This window comes from Hylobates moloch, unplaced genomic scaffold, assembly GCF_009828535.3.
Source record: "Hylobates moloch isolate HMO894 unplaced genomic scaffold, HMol_V3 SCAFFOLD_8, whole genome shotgun sequence".
Lineage (NCBI taxonomy): Eukaryota > Metazoa > Chordata > Mammalia > Primates > Hylobatidae > Hylobates > Hylobates moloch.
This window is the reverse complement of record NW_026652283.1, coordinates 59,703,730-59,717,993: the sequence shown is the minus strand read 5'-3', so window position 1 is coordinate 59,717,993 and position 14,264 is coordinate 59,703,730. Positions and strand designations below refer to the sequence as shown.

Below are 14,264 nucleotides of genomic sequence, written 5' to 3'. Positions count from 1 at the left end.
TGTGAGTTTGGAGTTGATGCAGGTCTTGAGGAGCGAATTTTTTTTTAATTGGATATTGTCAGAATATAGATTGTATTTAAGCCACAAGATTGGATGTGACCATCAAGACAGTGAGCATAGATAGGAAAGAAAAGAGTTGCAAGGGCCAAACCCAATACTTAGGGATGGGGTTGAGGGAAATGGATCAGCAAAGGAAGAACGGCCAATGAGGTAAGAAGAAAACAAATCCTGAAGCAAGCATAGAATGTGTTTAGCAGAGAAAAGAAAGATCAATGGTCTGAGAGTTAACCGTTTGATTTGGGCACATAAAGGTTATTGGTGACCTTAGCAGGCAGTTTGAGTTGTGATGAGGGCAAAACCCTAACTGGAGTAAGTTTAAGAGAAGACATGGAAGGAACTTGTAGATGGAAAATACAGGCAACACTTATGAAGAATTTTGTTGTAACAAAAGTAGAGAAATGGAATGTAAGTTGGAGGAGGATGTCAGGTCAAAGGAGGACATCTCTCTCTTTTTAGAATGGGGGATTTTTCAGCATGTTTCTGTGCTCATGTGAATGATCCAGTAGAGACAGAAAAACTGATGCAGGAGGGTGAAGGGAGAATTACCAGAGTAATGTCCTCAATGAGGTGAGATGAGAAGGAATGGGATCTAGTGCTGCAATGGAAGAGTGGCTTTAGGAGAAAAGATAGTTCATTTTTATAAACAGGAGGAAAGGCAGTACCTGGGCACAGATATAGGATGGATAGATATGATGATGGTAGGAACCTGTGGAAATTCTCTCCTGGGTGCTTTTTATTTATTTTTCACTAATTAATTTTACTGAGATATAAGTTGCATACAGTAACATGCACAGATCTTTTGTATATAATCTGATGAGTTAAGACAAATGTACCCTTCTGTGTAAAAAACACCCCGGTCAAGACAAACCCAGAACATTTCTGTCAACACAGCAAGTTCCCTCTAGCCCCTTTCCAGTTAATCCCCTCATCCTCCTCCTTGCCACCAACACCCCCTCCTACTCCCCAACAACCCCAGGCAACAATTATTTTGATTTTTATCACTATAGACGAGTTTTACTGGTCTTAATCTTCACACAAATAGAATAATAAAATATGTAGTGTTTTCTGGCTTTTTTTCCTTAATATGATGTTGTTTTGCAGTCACCTATTGTATTATATATATCAATAGTTTATTATTTTATTACAGAGTAGTATTCTATAATACAAATGTACCACAGTATGCATATTCATTCTCCCATTGAACATTTGGATTGTTTCCAGTTTTTGGTTTTTGTGAATAAAGCTTCTATGAACATTCTTAGGCTAATCTTTTTGACAATTGTTTTTAACTCCAAGACCTGTACACTGAGAAAGATATTGTCCCTTAGCTTCAGATTCATATACCTAGTTGTCTACTTGAATGATTCCTAGCTTCCTCAAACTCAAAAAATTCCAAACTGAGCCCTTCCCTTAAACCTGGTCCTCCTGCAAGATCTCCCTTCTCAGTAACAGCACCATTATCTACCTCACAGCCCCTGCTAGAAACTTAGAAGTTGCTCTTAACTTCTCCTCTCCCTTACCTGCTGTTTCCAGTCACTCACCATATCCTGTTGATTTGATTTCCTATCTTTTTTTGCAAACATCTTATGAATCCACCCACTTATCTACTACAGTCTAATCCATTTCCTATATAGAAAAAATGTGGTTGGGCATGGTGGCTCATGCTTGTAATCCGAGCACTTTGGGAGGCCCAGGCAGCCGGCTCACTTGAGCCCAGGAGTTTGAGACCAGCCTAGACAACATGGCGAAATTCTTGTCTCTACAAACAAACAAACAAAAAAAACTAGCTGGGCATGGTGGTGCAAGTCTGTGGTCCCAGATACTCAGGAGGCTGAGGTGGGAGGATTGCTTGAGCCTAGGGGGCGTTCGAGGCTGCAGTGAGCCATGATGGTGCCACTGCACTCCAGCCTGGGCGACCAAAAGGAGACCCTGTTTCAAAAAAAAAAAAAAATGAGTATTTTCTGAAGCTCAGATTTGATCATCTTTTTCCTGATCAACTCTTCCATAGTATCTATCCCTTGCCTTACCTTTACGATAAAAACCAAAGCCCTTAGTATGGTTTACAGTCATGATCCAGCCCCTGACTACCTTGGTAGCCTGATCTCAAAGCTCCAGGCCCACTGAACACATTTCCATTTTTCAAATGCTCTCTCTTGCTTGAGGCTCTTCACTTTGTCTAGAATATTCTCTTCCCTGCTCTTGTTTGCCTGCTAATTTCTAGCATCGTTTTAACATTGCACTTCTGGGTGGCCATCAACCTCCACTATATGCTTCATAGCACACACTTGACCATAATTACTTTTTTTTTTTTTTTTGAGACAGAGTCTCATTCTGTCACCCAGGCTGGAGTGCAGCGGCACCATCTCGGCTCACTGCAAACTTCACCTCCCAGGTTCAAGTGATTTTCCTGCCTCAGCTTCCCGAGTAGCTAAGATTACAGGCACTGGCCACCATGCCTGGCTAATTTTTGTATTTTTAGTAGAGATGGGGTTTCACCACGTTGGCCAGGCTGATCTCGAACTCCTGACCTCAGGTGATCCGCTCGCCTCAGCCTCCTGAAGTGCTGGAATTACAGGAGTGAGTCACCGTGCCCGACCTATAATTACTTATTGACTTGTCTTTATTTCCCTCAAGTGGAATAAACAGTCTTGTTCACTGTTGCATTTCCATTGCTTAGTACATAGTAAAAATACTTAATAAATATCTGCTAATTGAATAAATAGCACTTAATAGGATTTAATGTCCATTGTTCTTATTTTATAGCACAACTTCCTCATTTGGAATTCCTTTTTTTTTTTTTTTTTTGAAATGGAGTCTCGTTCTGTCTCCCAGATTGGAGTGCAATGGTGTTATCTCGGCTTACTGAATCCTCTGCCTCCCAGGTTCAAGCGATTCTCCTGCCTCAGCCTCCTGAGTAGCTGGGATAACAGGTGCCTGCCTGGCTAATTTTTGTATTTTTAGTACAGACAGGGTTTTGCCAAGGTGGCCAGGCTGGTCTCGAACTCCCGACCTCAGGTGATCCACCTGCCTCGGCCTCCCAATGTGCTGGGTTTACAGGCATGAGCACCACACCTGGCCTTCATTTGGAATTCTTATTCTGAGTTCCTAGTTAGTTGAAGATACTCAAGATTTATTTATTTATTTATTTAGAGATGGAGTCTCACTCCAGTTGCCTGGGTTGGAGTGCAGTGGCATAATCTTGGCGCACTGCATCCTCGACCTCCCTGCCCCAAGCGATCCTTCCACCTCAGCACCCTGAGTAGCTGAGATTACAGGCGTAGGCCACCACGCCCAGTTAGTTTTTTTTTTTTTGTACTTTTAGTAGAGATGAGGTTTCACCATGTTGCCTAGACTGGTCTTGAACTCGTGAGCTCAAGTGATCCTCCCACCTTGGTCTTCCAAAGTGCTGGGATTACAGGCATGAGCCACCGCTCCCAGCCAAGTTTTATTTCTTAAAATTTATTTTTCTTACAAAAATTTTTTGCATTGTGGGGGACTTTCTGATAAAGACCAGAAAACCTGCTAGACAAATCTTAAAAGAGCTGTAATGTGATTTATTTTTTATTAAAAAAAAGTTTTTAGACATGGGTTTCACAATGTTGCCAAGGCTGACCTCAAACTCCTGGGCTCAAGCAATCCTCCCACCTCAGCCTCCAGAGTCCTGAGTAGTTGGGACTATAGATAAAAGCCACCATGCTCGGCTATGCTCAAGACTTTTTTAAAGAAGAAAATATGGGTATTATTTTATTCTGAAACTTCTCATGTTTTCTCTTGCCATCATACATAAACACATTAGTTTGCACTTAAACAGTAGCTTAAATTTTAAATTTTATCCATCCAAATTTTGTTACAAACTTTGTTATAGGAAGCTCTAAATGAGGGTTATCTGATTTTTAGTTATTTATAAGTAATCTGTTTTAGTCTACCGGAATGCTTGCAAACTCCTTGTTATCTTCTCTGCCCCCTAGGATATGTCTGGACATGGATCTTTGACCATTAATCTCATGTCACCTTTTTCTTTACTTTTAGGTCTTCTTTTAAGTCTAGATATTTTTATTCAATTTGCCTTTGAGTTGCTATTACTTCTGTTTAAATTAGTCTAGATTACTCCTCAAACATACTTGTAATTCTCAGATTGGGTTTTATCTCATCTCTTTTGTCTTCCTGCTTCTGTTTCATGCAGGCCTCATCTTCTTGCTTTCTTCCTGAGAATGTAAATTTTCTAAAAGAGTTATCTATTTCCTTAGAAAATCACTTTCAGAGATAAGCAAATCTTCTGAATCTTCTGTATTCTGATCCTTTCCCTTTTGTATATTATTTTTTATGTTTTTCTTGGGACAAGAAGAGGGCTTGGGAGTCCGATATGGACCAAGGTTCCAAGGACTTGACAGGTCATGTGCAAGTAAGCAGAGCTGACCACCAGCTGTGGACAGGGAACAAAGGGGAGTCGAAGTCTAAGAGCCTTGCCAAGCAGCCTTGAGAAGCAAACAATAACCTGAAACTTCAAATCTGTGAGGGAAGATGAAGTCAAGAACCGGATCTTTTTCAAAGGTTGTCAGGCAAGATGGACCTTAGCTAGTAGAATCTGGAGACAGCCAGGAATGTTAACTTGAGGAAATAAAATACACAAGGATGTGGTAGCTTTTCATACTGCTAGATGTGGAGAGAATTAAGATCTTAGGTCAGTTTGGACAGGTATTCCCCTTCTTTATTTTCTCATCTATATCCAGTATATCAGTCACCTATTCAGATAGGAAATGTGGATTTCCTTTGGCTCCACTCTTAGATCTCTAAGTAGAGTCCAGATTGATATGCCCATGTAAGAGTAATTCCCAGGGCCTTTTCTTATTCCATTGCCTTAAACCAATGGAATCCATGATCAGCTATCATTTCAGCAAGCACTGCGACCAGCACTCACCCCATACACTCTATTCATAGGGACAAATGTGACAGGGCAAATGGACAATTACCTGTCTCTCCATCCACCCCATCTTTCCCCACTGAATTCCGGAAGTTGCAGTCCCCAGTTACATGCATAAAGACGATAGTCTCTAACAGTATTATAACCACCTCTCAAAGCAGGATTTTAGATTCGAGAGGCTGATATTGTTTGGATCTGTGTCTCTGCCCAAATCTCGTGTCGAATTATAATCCTCAGTGTTGGAGGTGGGGCCTGGTGGGAGGTAATTGAATCACAGGGGTGGATTTCTCGGGAACGGTTACCACCATCCCCTTCACCATGCCTCTTGATAGTGAGTTCTTGTGAGAGCTGGTTGTTTAAAAGTGTGTATCACCTCCTCCCTTGCTTTCTCTCTTGCTCCTGCTACTGCCATGTAAGATGCCTGCTCTCTCTTTGCCTTTTGCCATGCTTGGAAGCTTCTTGAGGCCTCCCCCAAAGCAGAAGCCACAATGCTTCCTGTATAGCCTTCAGAACCATGAGCCAATTAAACCTCTTTTCTTTATAAATTATCCAGTGTCAGGTAATTTTTTTTTACAGCAATTCAAGAACAGGCTAATACAGAGTCCAAAGAGGGCCAGCTGCTTAGTTTGCAGCTCTGATGGACACCGGCTCTCCAATTCAGTGAGCAGACAGTGGGAAAGGGATGCTCAGATGCCAAACTTTCTTTCAGATGGGTGGATCTGTTCTGTACCATGAAGTAGAGTATGGATAAGCCAACAACTGTTTTTCTGAATCCACCTCCATTAGCTTCATAAATTAGGGCAATTCCTCCTGGTAATGAGCAAACAGCTTGTCATTGTTTATGCTCTGTGTTAGGATTAATTTTGTCATTTTTCTTTACCTTTTTATGTTTTAGGCAGCAGTTGAGAGACCCTGAGGCAGGGCTGCTAGCCAAATACTGTTTAAAGCTAGAAATGCCTCATTGATTTTTATTTTAGATTGCTTCAACCTGTGTTCATTTCTTCAGCCTCTGACTATAGGATTTCCCAGGGTGCAGTCTTTGGCTGGCTGCTTAGTCTGCACTCTCCTTTAGAGGACTAATTTACTCTTACACCTTCACATCGGACACCTGAAGACTCTCAAACTGTTATCTCTAGTCTTATCTTCTCATTTAAATTGTGACCCTGTATTTTCTGACTATAAGACATTTCTACTTGTCTATCCCACAAAATTATTGTATCCATGGTGTGTGTACTCTTACCTTAATTATTAAAACTGCTAAATTATCAAAGACCAAAGTCATGAGGACAGGAAACAAACATTTTGTGCAAGGACTGCTGATAAAACTTTTGGAGGCACAACCCCATTTATACTTCTTTGGTTCCTGGAGAAGAGAAACTGCACTATGTATTATTCAAAGGTTCTGAGCATTTACCTCTTCCCTCAGGACCACATCCCAGCTTCACACCCCAATATAGCATGGCCTGAGAGCTGGCAATGTAACTGAGTTTTTGATAGCCATGTCACTATTCTATAAGATCAACATCAACTCCTTCTGGCTGATGGGGTGCAAGATAAGACCTGTAAATCTAATGAGTATCAGAATATTGACTGACAGAGTTCATTTGTTGAAGCAATGAAGCAAGGTTGCACGGAAAATTCACATCACATAGGATGTTTTCATTTGCAAGGAGCAGACTACCCAGTGAGTTACAGTTCTTGAAGTTTCTCCCACAGGGAGGATATCCCTTTCCCACCATCCTTCAGGGTCTACCTAGATGGAACTGAATGCTACAGCAATCCATTTAGGGCAAGAGCTATCACACCATACAGATATTTCTATAAATTTGGTTAGGTTTTTTTTTTTCCTCCCCAGGCAAGTGATCATAAGGAAGTATCCGTGATTCCACAGGAGTGGGATATGGAAAGTGTGGCAGTGAAATCAGAAAAGCCATGCTGCAGTGTGAGCCATCTGCATGTGCAATTTTCTTGTGACTTTGGACCTGTTGGGTCTAGTCCTGTTTACATTGTTTCCACTTGATGATGGTGGAAACCATCCTCAGATATAACGTGGTTTTGGTTCTAGACCACTACAACAAAGTGGATATGGCAATAAACCAAGTCACACAATTTTTTTTTGTTTCCTAATGTGTATAAAAGTTATTATTTACAATACGCTGTAGTCCATTGCTAGTGTGCAATAGCATTATGTTAAAAAAAACACGTACATACCTTAATTAAAAATACTTTATGGCTAAAAATTGCTAACAATCATCTGAGCCCACAGCAAGTCCTAATTTTTTTGCTGGTAGAGAGTCTTGCTTCCATGTTGACAGCTGCTGACTGATCAGGGTGGTGGTTGCTGAAAGTTGGAGTGGCTGCAGCAATTTCTTAAAATAAGACAACAGTGAAGCCTGGCACATTGACTGACTCTTCCTTTCATGAACGATTTCTCTGTAATGCTGTTTGATAACATTTTACCCACAGTAGAACTTCTTTCAAAATTGGAGATAATCATCTCAAAACCTCCCACCATTGCTTTATTAACTAAGCTTATGTAATATTTTTGATCCCTTGTTGCCGTTTCAACAGTGTTCACAGCATCTTCACCAGAAGTAGATTCCATCTCAAGAAACTACTTTCTTTGTTCATCCATAAAAAGCAACTTTTCATCTGTTCAAGTTTTATTGTGAGATTGCAGCATTGCAGTTAATCTTCAGGCTCCATCAATTACAAATGTTTTTAATGCCATTAGAATGGTGAATCCTTTCCATAAGGTTTTCCATTGACTTTGCCCAGATCCACCAGAGGAATCACTATCTATGGCAGCTACAGCCTTACGAAATATGCTTCTTAGGTAATAAGACTTGAAAGTTGAAATTACTCCTTAATCCATGGTGGATCACTAGTGCCTCAGATCTACTCAGTGCGGACCCTAAGGTCCCTTCCACCCCCGTGAGATGATGGCAAATTCTAGTAAAGGAGTCAAAATGGAGGTACCTGATAATTTGGGAGAAAACTATACCCTTTTTGGCAAGTGACTATTCTATTTTTGATAAGCAACTCTTGTTGTGATAGTGGTTTCTGATAGAAACCGAGCACCTGACCGTAAGGTACCAAGGAGCCATGGATTTTGAGGAACATTCCATGAAACAAGTGTTGTATGACCTACCTAGCCATACAGTCTGATGTTGCCAGCAGCATTCTATCAAGTGAAAGCAGTGTATATGTAGGGCCAGAAACAAGCAAGATACAAGTAAGTGTCATGTGAAGATGTCTCATATTTACAGCATTTTTTCTGTTGCTTCTTCCTCAGCCCATACCTAATGGCTTTGTGTAGAATTCTCTATGATCATGGGGAGGAAAAAAAAATCCAACTTGGTTACAGAGATTTAGGTTTCATTGGTACCAAATGAAAAGCTTACAGTTTCATTCAGCTGGAAAAGCAGGTCAGGGGCTTAATTTTGAATGAAGTTTAAGATATATATTATTAATCCAAGTGGAGATGGCTTTAGCTGGATATATGAATGTGAATTTCATGAAGACGACTTGATGATAGCTTAATTCAGACGCAATCCTGAAAAGTAATGGAAAAAAGAAATCCCCCAGTTAATGACACTTTAATGAAGACTTCTCATTGTCCACTTTATCTAAAAGGAGAGATGACATTAGATAAATAAGTACAATGATTCCTGGAAAATAACGAAAGATTTCACTGAATGGTCAGGGTCTTGGGAGTAAATGGACTGAAGAGCTGCTGACAAGGAGTTTTAGAAATGTGGTATAAGGCTGGATCTCTCAGAATGGGTCCAGAATGTTAGAATATTTGAGTCCCATGAGAATGACCACAAAAGATGCCCACTTTAGAGGACCATCTCAATAACGAAGTGGATAAAATGACTGATACTATAGATGTCACTCAACCTCTTTCTGCAGCCAAGTACCTGCTCAGTAAGCTCATAAAGTGGCCATTGCAGCAGATGATGGCTATGAGTCAGGTCAACGACATGCATGTCCTCTCACTAAGGCCACTATGGCGGCTGCCTCTGCTGAGTGCCCCATTTTCTAGCAGCAGCAACAAGCCCTAAGCCCCTGACGTGATATTGCATGAAAAAGATCTCAATGCACATCTTATTGACCTATCACGAGCATTTGGCACAGTTCATCTCTCTTTCCTCCTTGAAAAACATTCTTCAATGACTTCTAAGGCACCCCTCTTTTTTTTTTAAGTTGAAAAAGCAGAGGCAGCTCCAGACATTGCATGGTTTAGGCTTTGGCCTTACACTCTTGCAAGTCTCCTGTCCAGGAGAACCACTAGTGCCTCAGATCTACTCGGTGCGGACCCTAAGGTCCCTTCCACCCCCATGAGCCACCTGTCAGGGTGAGCTAAGAAATCAGCTGTGGGGAGCAGAGTCACCTATGGCCAAGAGGAATTGTTCTGGGGTTCGTTAGTAAGCAGGAGAGAGAAAGGGGAGAAGGAAATTGTGCACAGGGGTCAAATGCCTCCAGCCGAAGAGGGCGAGGCATAGAGATCTCTCATCACTAGGGAATGTGTCTGAGTCACATGGCACCAAAATATGTTTGCAGTGGTGAATATGAGTTACTGGTGGCAAATCTGTATGGGTCTGCAGCAACCTCAATTATTGCCTCCTGAGAAGAAAGAATTCAACTGAGGGGCATAAGGCAGAAAAAGAGACTGAGGCAAGTTTCAGAGCAGGAGTTGAGGTTGATTAAAAAAGCTTTAGAGGCCAGGCGAGGTGGCTCACGCCTGTAATCCCAGCACTTTGGGAGGCTGAGGTGGGCGGATTACCTGAGGTTAGGAGTTTGAGACCAGCCTGGTCAACATGGTGAAACCCCGTCTCTACCAAAAATACAAAAATTAGCCCGGCATGGTGGCACATGCCTGTAATCTCAGATACTCGGGGGAACGAGGCAGGAGAATTGCTTGAGCCTGGGAGACAGAGGTTGCAGTGAGCCGAGATTGTGCCATTGCACTCCAGCCTGGGTGACAGAGCAAGACCCTGTCTCAAACAAACAAACAAAAAACCAAAACCAAAACCAAACAAAACAAAAAACAAACTTTAGAGCAGGAAAGAAAGGAAAGTACACTTGGAAGAGAGCCAAGCAGACACCTTGGAGGCCAAGTGCCACTCCTCCTTGATTTTCCTTCTTTAATCATTTCTTCTCAGAATATCTTTGCTAGTTCCTTCTCATTTCCCTCAGTGAAACTGAGAGATGACATATTGCTGTAGTCTCAATGTTTGTGTCCTCCCAAAAATTCATATGTTGAAACCTAATCACCAATGTGATAGTACTAAGATGTGGGGCCTTTAAGTGGTGATTAAGTCATGAGAGCGGAGCCTTCATGATTGAGATTAGTGCCCTTGGAAAAGAGATGCTAGAGAGCTGTGTTGCCCCTTTTAGCAGGTGAGGACACAGCAAAAAGGCACCACCTATGAAACAGAAAGCAGCCCTCACCAGACTTGGAATCTGCTGGCATCTTGATCTTGGACTTTCCAGCCTCCAGAACTGTAAGAAATCAATTTTTGTTGTTTGTAAGTTATCCAGTCTATGGCATAGCTTATATACCAGACTAAGACAAGGAGAAATGGCCTCAAAATTCTGAAGCAGAATTATTTCCAACTTTGAATTCTACACCCAGTACGTATGTTTTTTAAAAAGAGGAAGCAGACATTTTCAGACATGCAAGTATGCAAAAAATTTATTTCCCATACATTCTCTCTGAGGAAGTTACCAAAGGTGTGCATCATCAAAACAGGAGCTCTATCCTAGGAGAGAAGTGAAAGGATTTTCCAAGATGTTTATCAAGGGAGACCCTAGGATGACAGCTATGTGACAAGTCAAAGTTAAGGCAGGTCATAAACCCTGGGACAGAAATATTTAGGAAGATGAAATTGATAGAATATATGAACTTAAACAACTGTAAGAGAGTTTGATTGAATTAGAAGTTAGAAAGTTAAACACACACACACAAATTATTAGCTGTAGGGAAAGCAAAATATTTTGTAGGAAAGGAAAATGATTATAGTTGACTATATTGCTCCATTCTGAAAGCATAGTCATAATAATAGAAACACTATTATTTATCTAACCAAAATTATATCACTATATTGTGATAAGAATGATAACTGCTTTGTATGTCTGTGTTTAATTGTGGTGTGGAGAGGAAAGACCATAGGGAATGCCTACAACTAAAAGAATATGACATGGCAAGACAAACATGTCATCTAGAGTATGGAGGTACATATGAAGAGAATCATTTAGAGGTAAGTGTAGTTGTCTTTGGACACAAGGAAATGATGGGTGGAAGAACAATTGAGAGCTGTTCTTTATTTTAACATATCTCATAAAATTTGTTGACTTTTAAAAATAAAGACACAAAGTTAACTTATAATCACAATATTTCAGAGGCATTACTTAGGACACCGAAATAGTTATTTTGTTTACCATGCCTTGTACATGATAAAGACACTTAATTGTTTTTTGAATGGAATCCTTTTAAATGTGTCAGAAGTTATAAGCCATTACCAGTCTGTAAAATTGAGATCAGGGATTATTTCTTATACTTCTTTCTTATACTTCAGGACACAGTGTGGCATTATTTGCATTGTATTTTTATTAGTATGTAGGATATTGTGTGTATAAGACTCAAGAAGAACCAAATCAAATTGCTTTTTAGTCTCAGTTAATGTATAAACAATCCTGAGTAGAATATTTCACTTTACAAATGAGATCTGCTTTTTCCCTTGCTATGAGTCGAAACATTACCTCCCAATCAAGAAATCAACAATGCAGTGGTTTGAATATATGCCCTCCAAAATTCAGGTATTGTCAATGTGGTGCCTTTAAGAAGTGATTGGGCCATGAGGGCTTCTCCCTTGTGAGTGGGATTGGATGCTCTTGTAAAAAGGCTTGATGGAGGCAGTTGGTCCCTTTGCCCTTCTGCTTTCCACCATGTGAGGACACAGTGTTCCTGCCCTCCAGAGGATGCAGCAACAAGGCACCATCTTGGAAGTAGAGACTGGACCCTCACCAGACAACAAATATGCCATTGCCTTGATCTTAGATTTCCCAGCCTCCAGAACTGTGAGAAATAAATTTCTATTGTTTATAAATTACCTAGTCTGGCCAGGCGCGGTGGCTCACGCCTGTAATCCCAGTACTTTGAGAGGCTGGGGCAGGTGGATCTTCTGAGGTCAGGAGTTTGAGACCAGCCTGGCCAACGTGGTGAAACCCCGTCTCTACTAAAAATACAAAAATTAGCTGGGCATGAAGGCTTGCACCTGTAATCCCAGCTACCTGGGAGGCTAAGGCAGGAGAATCACTTGAACCCGGGAAGTGGATGTTGCAGTGAGCTGAGATCACCCCCACTGCACTCCAGCCTGGGAGACAGAGCAAGACTCTGTCTTGAAAATTTAAAAAAAAAAAAAAATAAAATAAATAAATAAATAAATAAATAAATAAATAAATAACCTAGTCTGTGGTATCTGTAATAGTAGCAAAAATAGATGAAGATAAATCAGTTTTTTTGGAGTACTTATCTTGGACAAGACAGATAACATAGTTTCAAAAATCAATTATAGTACATAATAGTTGTTTTTTTTCGAGACAGGGTCTGACTCTGTCATCCAGGCTGCAGTGGTGACACAATTTCAGATCACTGCAACCTCTGCTTCCCAGGTTCAAGCAATCCTCCAGCCTCAGCCCACCAATTAGCTGGGATTACAGGAGCACGCCATCATGACTGGCTAATTTTTGTATTTTTTGTGGAGACAGGGTTTTACCATGTTGCCCAGGCTGATCTGGAACTCCTGAGCTCAAGTGATCCACCTGCCTTGGCCTTCCAAAGTACTGGGATTATAGGCATGAACCACTGCACTTGGCAGTACATATAGTTCTTTAATAACTGGATTACTATATTTATTAACTATGTTACATTCTCTAGGAAAAGAATCTGAGAGATTGCCAAGGTCACCCGGAGAATCAGGCATACCACCTCTTCAGATTATTTACCCTAAACTAAACTTTTGTGAAAAATACACACTGAGTAGGTGTGAGGAAAAAGTCAGAAAGGTTTACCCCACTTGAGATTAACGAGCAGTGTAGTTCGTCTTCAACTAAAGTGTTGATGGATAAAAGACAAAAACTGGTGTGTAAATTCAGCTTTCACTTTGTTGAAAGGGGATTAAAAATAGAAAGGAATTCTATTTAGGTTTAGACAGTGAAAGTTGAGAAACAGAACTTTTTTAAAGGAGTAGGTTTGAGATATTTTTTCCTACTGAAGAGTCCAAATTGTGGAGTTGCCAGAATAAGCATCTTGTCTGCCTGCTTGTATTTTTGGTGTCTCAATTAATTGCATAGCTGCCCTGCATCAGCAGTTTTAAATCTATAAATTCACAGCTCTCAGGAGTTAATATGAGATTATCCAGACACTATTTAAAGGGCCAGAGATCAAAGAAACAAAGGAACCTCTTTATAGGGGCTATTTGAGTACTTTACTAGTCCTTAGGCACTTGGTAATTTTACAAAGTAGATACGATGTATTTGTCAAGAAAATATCTTTCAACACATTCTTCTCCTCTTCATTTGTTCCCTCTTATAAATAGAGTCATATTCTATGCCTCTAAGAGGGTGTAATTATTTTATGTAGAAAAATTCTACTTTCCATTTGCTGTATTAATTGTTGTCTCCTGTATGGAAGCTTATTTTTGGTATCTTAGGTTTAAAAAACCTCAGTAGAGAGTAGAATAGTGATTACCAGAGACTGGGAAGGGAAGGAAGAGGGGTTGGTTAATGGGTACAAAAATACAGCTAGATGGAAGAAATAAGTCTTAGTATCTGATAGTACTGTAGGGAAATTATAGTTAACAATAATTCACTGCATATGTCAAAATAACTAGAAGAGAAGAATTTTAATGTTCCCAACACAAAGATAAATGTTTGAAGTGATGGATATCCCAATTACTCTGATTTGATCATTACTCATTATATACATGTATCAAAATATCACAAGAACCCCTAAAATATGTACAACTATGACATACCAATTAAACAAACGCCAAAAGTTCAGAAGAGCATCCCTAAGACTTAAGGGATGGTAAGTATAATTCAGAAAACTTTGGAAAGAATGGAGTTTTGGAAACAGTAAGTACAAGAAAACTGTGTTAATAATTACCATTTAAAAATCTGCCATGCAGAAGATAACCACACACTTAAAATGACTTACCTGTTAGCTTCTATAATTTTAAATTGATTTTTCCGAGACATATTTCCTACATATAAC

The 14,264-nt window shown here is 40.2% G+C and overlaps 1 non-coding gene across 1 annotated transcript; it reads right to left on the bottom strand.

Moving 5' to 3' along the window:
• Positions 1 to 3,551: 3,551 nt before the first annotated feature.
• LOC116473978 (U7 small nuclear RNA) lies at positions 3,552 to 3,612 on the bottom strand. The gene has a single exon (XR_004249527.1). It is a non-coding gene; the product is annotated as a U7 small nuclear RNA (small nuclear RNA).
• Between the last annotated feature and the right edge of the window lie 10,652 nt (positions 3,613 to 14,264).